This window comes from Salvelinus sp. IW2-2015, unplaced genomic scaffold (assembly GCF_002910315.2).
Source record: "Salvelinus sp. IW2-2015 unplaced genomic scaffold, ASM291031v2 Un_scaffold2692, whole genome shotgun sequence".
NCBI lineage: Eukaryota > Metazoa > Chordata > Actinopteri > Salmoniformes > Salmonidae > Salvelinus > Salvelinus sp. IW2-2015.
In genome coordinates this window covers 63,152-69,725 of record NW_019943998.1, presented here as the reverse complement: position 1 = coordinate 69,725, position 6,574 = coordinate 63,152, and the positions used below count along the sequence as shown (strand labels likewise).

General features: G+C 48.8%; 1 pseudogene; it reads left to right on the top strand.

Moving 5' to 3' along the window:
• LOC112074578 (rho guanine nucleotide exchange factor TIAM1-like) overlaps nt 1–4,954 on the top strand; it is a 16,939-nt pseudogene extending 11,985 nt beyond the window's left edge.
• The last annotated feature ends 1,620 nt before the right edge of the window (nt 4,955–6,574 follow it).

Here is a 6,574-nt window from a genome sequence, read left to right as displayed (position 1 = left end):
ATCAAAATTCCAATTTATTTTCAATGCGCCGAATACAACAGGTAAAATTCCTTACCGTGAAATGATTACCTAGCAAGCCCTTAACAAAAGTCGCAGACGTCAACAAATAAAGCGTTGAAGAAGTAAAAAAGTAAAACATTTCAATAAAAAGTAGCATAAATACAAAATAAACATAAAGGCTTTAACAGGGCCTGTAGTTGGGTACATGATGTAACAACAGAATAAGGGGTACAGGTCTGTGGGGGGTACAGGTTTAGTAATGAGGTTTATACAGGTGGTACCCAGGTCAGTGTGGGGGGGTACAGGTTAGTAATGAGGCTTTAACAGTGGTACCGAGTCAGTGTGGGGGGGGTACGGTATTCGTAATAGGCTTATATATGCAGGGAGATATCCTGGATCAGTGTGGGGGGGTACAGTAGTAATGAGGGCCGTTTATAAGACAGGGGTACCTCGGAGTCAGTGGTGGGGGGGTACGTCGTTATAATGAGCTTTATACAGGGTATCGGCATGGGGTCGGTTAAGAGGGTCGTACGAGTCGTGTGGGGTACAGGTAGTAATGAGGCTATATACAGCGGACGGGTACGATTCTTTTTGTGTGGTGTGTTGTGGTGGAGTCAGTGTGGTAGGGTCAGTATTGAGGCGTTTAATACGGGGCGGTACCGGAGTCTCGTGTGGTAATGGGATACTAGCAGTTAGTAATGAGGTTTTATAGGTCGTGTTGTATGAGTAATGCAGGGTAAGGTTTTAGTAATGAGGGCTTATTACATGGGGTACCAGTAGTGTGGGTAAGTAGTAATGAGGCTATAGTATCAGGGGGTTACACGTGAGTCGAGGATGCTAATAGCTGGGGGGTACACAGGTTAGTCAATGAGCTATATACAGGGATACAGGGTATAATGGGGCTATAGTATGCTCAAGGTGGGTACGTTAATGGTAGCTAAGTAATGGTAAGGTGATATAGGGGTACGATACAGTGGTGGGGTGAAGGTTTAGTTAATTGAGGTCTATCTACAGGGGGTACTCTCGCGATCAGTGTGGGTGGGGTACAGGTTAGTAAATGAGGCGCTAGTATACAGGGGGTTACCGAGAGTAGTGTGGGGTGGGTACAGGTTCGTAATGAGGCTATATCCTCACAGGGGGTACCAGGAGTCAGTTGTGGTGGGGTACAGGCTTAGATAATGATGCTATTTAGCAGGGTACCGGAGTCAGGTGGGGGTCACCAAGGTTAGTAATGGAGGCTTATACAGGGGTACCGATCAGTGTGGGGGGGGACAGAGGTGAGTAATAGGCTATATAAGGGCGTACAGTTAGTCCAGTTAACATGTAGTAGGGTAGAATGCTATGCATAGGATAATAAACAAAGAGTAGCAGCAGTGTAAAAACAAAAGGGGGGAGTGTCAATGTAAATAGTCTGGTAGGCCATCTGATTAATTTTCATCAGTCTTTTGGCTGAAGAGTTAGAACTGTTAAGGAGCTTTTTGACCTAGACTTGGTGCTCCGTACGCTTGGCCCTGTAGCAGAGAGAACACTATATGAACTTGGGTCTCTGACACCACCTAGATATGGTCCTCGATGGCAGGAAGCCCTGCTTCCGTTATGCACTGGCCGTACGCACTACCCCTCTGTATAGCATCTCACGTCGATGCGAGCATTGCCATACCAGCGTGATGCAACCGGTCTGGAGCTCTCCCGATGGTGCAGGTGTATAACTTTTTGAGATCTGGAACCCCAGCCAAATCTTTTCAAATCTCTCTTTCGTCCAGTTCTGTGGACAGTTAAGAAGGACTTCCTGAAGACAGGTCCACTCCATCTTAAGAGATAACAACGACGTCAATATGAAACAAGGTCTCTACCGCTTCAACCAGCAGTATGTCCCTTCGAGGCAACGCACTCTGTGCGCCCCCCCCCCCCTGAAGGAGCCAGACCTCCATGAACAGACGCAGGTAGGTGAGTCGAGGGGGAGGCTGTGGGGGGGGATGGAGTTGTGAGGGATGGCTGTGGTTTGTGTGTGTTGCAATGTGTCAGTGTCTTTAAAGCAGGTAACTGCTAACTACTAGCTTAACGTGGTGTATATTTTATATGTCATCTATTGACGTTGTTATCTAATCCATTCATCCCACTGAAACCTGATGTCTGTTTCTCTTTCCTCTGCAGTGTCAGACCCGGCGAGGACCCTGGCCGCAGGAAACTGTGAGACCGTTTCACCATCGACACAACATCGCTTCACGGCGACCGACCAGGATCCCCTCTGTCTTCCATGTCCCCTGCAAGAGCCTGAGGGACAGGGACAAGGGAAGGACAGGGAAAGAACGGGCGAGGATGCAGGCAGGATAAACAGACCGCTGGGGTGAGGAGCAGTTTACCTGAGCGCTACGAGGAGGAGCAGGAGGCGCAGAAAGGAGGTGAAGGAGGAGAGACGTTGAAACAAACAGAGACCCTTAGTGTGAGTTGGTTGTGTGTGTTGCATGTGTCAATGTGTTTTAAAGCAGGTAACCGCTAACAGCTAGCTTACGTGGTGTATATTTTATATGTCATCTATTGACGTTGTTATCTAATCCATTCATTCCCACTGAAACCTTGATGTCTGTTTCTCTTTCCTCTGCAGTGTCAGACCCGGCGAGGACCCTGGGCCGGAGGAAACTGGTGAGGAACCGTTTCACCATCGACACYGACATCGTCTTCGACGGCGAGCCGGACCAGGAGTCCCCTCTGTCTCCACTGTCRCCTGAAGAGCCTGAGGGACAGGGACAAAYGGAAGGACAGGGAAAGGAACGGGGSGAGGWGCAGGCAGGGGATACAGACCGCTGGGTGGAGGAGCAGTTTGACCTGGAGCGCTACGAGGAGGAGCAGGAGGCGCAGAAGGAGGTGAAAGGAGGAGGAGACGTGAAACAAACAGAGATCCTTAGTGGTGATGAGGATTTGTGCCTGTCTGTCAGAGGACCATCCACTGAATCACTGTCCAACACAGACCTAGAYGGGCCTGTAGTTGCCCTGTCCCTGGGAGAGGAAGGCCAGCCCCAGGGAGCCATGGAGACCACCACCCCAGGGATGAGACTTTCCCACCTGGGGAAGCAGTGTGACCTAGCTGGGATGAGTGTGGATGACCAGGGGCCTAGGGAGGAAGGTGAGGACATCTGGCTACGCAGGGAGAACTGTCCCCCGGACTCTGGTGCTCAGACACTACAGAGCTAGACTACAAGACCAGCAGACAGTTACAGACAGTGTGTCTCACCACTCAGACAGAGAGCTTTACATGAGTTACAAATGGCACCCTTTTCCCTATTTGGGGCCATAAGGCTCTGGTCAATAGTAGTGCACTATATAGGGAATAGGGCCCTGTCTAAAGTAGTGCACTATATAGGGAATAGGGCCCTGTCTAAAGTAGTGCACTATATAGGGAATAGGGTCCTGTCTAAAGTAGTGCACTATATAGGGAATAGGGTTCTATAGGGCTCTGGTCTAAAGTAGTGCCCTATGTATAGGGAATAGGGTTCTATAGGGCCTTGGTCTAAAGTAGTGCCCTATGTATAGGGAATAGGGTCCTGTCTAAAGTAGTGCACTATATAGGGAATAGGGTGCCATTTGGGACGCATACATGAGCTTCAAGAGATGATCAGTGAACAATCAATCAATCAATCAATCAATCCGCACCCATCAATAATCCATGTGCATAGATATGCATGGCACAGCTACTTCAAGCTGCTATATCGCCTCGTCAGTGTACTGGAATGCCTTGTTGTGTACAGATAGACTGGTGGACCTCAAACTGAAGCCATCCAATGGGAGCAATACTGGAAATACAGGGAGAGGAGAGGGGTCTTATCGAATCAACCAATCATACGGAGACATGGAGGGGTCTTATCCAATCAACCAATCATACAGAGACATGGAGGGGTCTTATCCAATCATATGGTGATGTGGAGGCCAAACTGTGAGAGACTGACTGGCTGGCTGGCTCACTGTCTGACAGTACAATCATGGACCCTAATCAATACTGTTGCTTGGCATGGTTTGCACATTGGTGCTGATTCCTGGGGTACTATAGGGTTCCTGCTCATTGATGTCAAGTGTGAGTATTTGTTTTGAACACATGAAACGCAATGTGTTCAACAGGTGTTGTACCTCGTTTCCCTCCTTCAGAAAACAGTAGTTATAGTCATAATGTTACGTTCCCTTCCAGTCAGTCAACTTTGGTACAACATACTTATGGGGAAATATAATCCCTCCCCAAGCCAACCCTAACGGATACTAAATTAACCTGACCACACCAGATGCGGCAGTCTGGTTATTACGTATTGCGCTGCCTAGTGACTTTCCCTTGTCCCAGCCATAAGCACATTGTGTGACATTCAAGCGATAAAACCTCACAAGTGTGTGGTGATGCCCAACTATCTCCTATAGTCAACCCTGTTAAACAACGGCCCGAGACGCTGCCAGACTCCTGGTGGAGCTAGGTGACCCCTGACCCCTTGCTGCTATATGCCAGAGAGATAGACGCTGCTTAGAGAGCGTCCTGCTGGATTAGCAAAACAGGAAGAAAGAAAAATGCTGGTCACATAACCGGATATCCCAGGCCCGTTCAATATACGTGCGTAAAGTTCGCACAGGACACATGGCATGTAACCTCCGTTGCTCTTCAGAAAGCAAACAGAGGAGGTGAAAAGGGAAAATAGCTCAAAAGCTAAGGATCTGTAGGACATGTCGGAGAAAAGGGCGCATTTGGACGTAACTTCACCTTAGAGTCGCCCGGGGGAACTGAGTACAGTGAAGGGTGTACGGATAGCGTGCGGGAGATTCCCGACACCTTTAGCCAAAGCCATGAGCAGGGAGGTTTTGTAGGCGAGGATCTTCTTCTACTCTCGCTCTCCCCTCTCTGATCGCTCTCTCTCTCCACTCTCTCTCCGCTTGCTCTCTGTCTCTCTCTCTCTCCACTCTCTCTCCGCTTGCTCTCTGTCTCTCTCTCTCTCTCTCTCTGTCTGTCTCTTTGCTCTCTCTCTCTCTGTCTCTCTCCTCTCTCTGTCTCTCTCTCTCTCTCTCTCTCTCTCGTAATGTTGCTTCTTACTCCAGAGGCTCAAAGGGGGGATGTATACAGCGCCTCCGAAACCAGTGCCAAATCCCATTTGGTCGCAATAGATTTAGAGATCCGTCTGAAGCAAGTCCTTTATCTTGGCACCAGAGCTAAAACGCTTGCCACTTATATGCATACAGCCCTCTCATGGACGGTGGAGCCCTTACAGACTGAATGTCAAATCAAAATAACATTTATTTATAAAGCCCTTCTTACATCAGCTGATATCTCAAAGTGCTGTACAGAAACCCAGCCTAAAACCCCCAAACAGCAAACAATGCAGGTGTAGAAGCACGGTGGCTAGGGAAAAACTCCCTAGAAAGGCCAAAACCTAGGAAGAAACCTAGAGAGGAACCAGGCTATGAGGTGGGCCAGTCCTCTTCTGGCTGTGGCGGGTGGAGATTATAACAGAACATGGCCAAGATGTTCAAATGTTTATAGATGACCAGCATGGTCAAATAATAATAATCACAGTGGTTGTKGAGGGTGCAACAGGTCAGCACCTCAGGAGTAAATGTCAGTTGGCATTTCATAGCCGATCATTCAGAGTATCTCTACCGCTCCTGCTGTCTCTAGAGAGTTGAAAACAGCAGGTCTGGGACAGGCAGCACGTCCGGTAAACAGGTCAGGGTTCCATAGCCGCAGGCAGAACAGTTGAAACTGTAGCAGCAGCACGGCCAGGTGGACTGGGGACAGCAAGGAGTCATCAGGCCAGGTAGTCCTGAGGCATGGTCCTAGGGCTCAGGTCCTCCGAGAGAGAAAGAAAGAAAGATTTAGAGAGAGCATACTTAAATTCACACAGGACACCGGGTAAGACAGGAGGGGGGGCGCCAACCCACTCAAGTGACGTGCCCCTCCTAGGGACGGCATGAAAGAGCACCAGTAAGCCAGTGACTCAGCCCCTGTCATAGGGTTAGAGGCAGAGAATCCCAGTGGAGAGAAGGGAACCGGCCAGGCAGAGACAGCAAGGGCGGTTCGTTGCTCCAGAGCCGTTCCGTTCACCTTCACACTCCTGGGCCAGACTACACTTAATCATAGGACCTACTGAAGAGATGAGTCTTCAATAAAGACTTAAAGGTTGAGACCGAGTCTGCGTCTCTCACATGGGTAGGCAGACCATTCCATAAAAATGTAGCTCTATAGGAGAAAGCCCTGCCTCCAGCTATTTGCTTAGAAATTCTAGGAACAATAAGGAGGCCTGCGTCTTGTGACCGTAGCGTACGTGTAGGTATGTACGGCAGGACCAAATCGGAAAGATAGGTAGGAGCAAGCCCATGTAATGCTTTGTAGGTTAGCAGWAAAACCTTGAAATCAGCCCTTGCCTTAACAGGAAGCCAGTGTAGGGAGGCTAGCACTGGAGTAATATGATCAAATGTTTTGGGTTCTAGTCAAGATTCTAGCAGCCGTGTTTAGCACTAACTGAKGTTTATTTAGTGCTTTATCCGGGTAGCCGGAAAGTAGAGCATTGCAGTAGTCTAACCTAGAAGTAACAAAAGCATGGATACA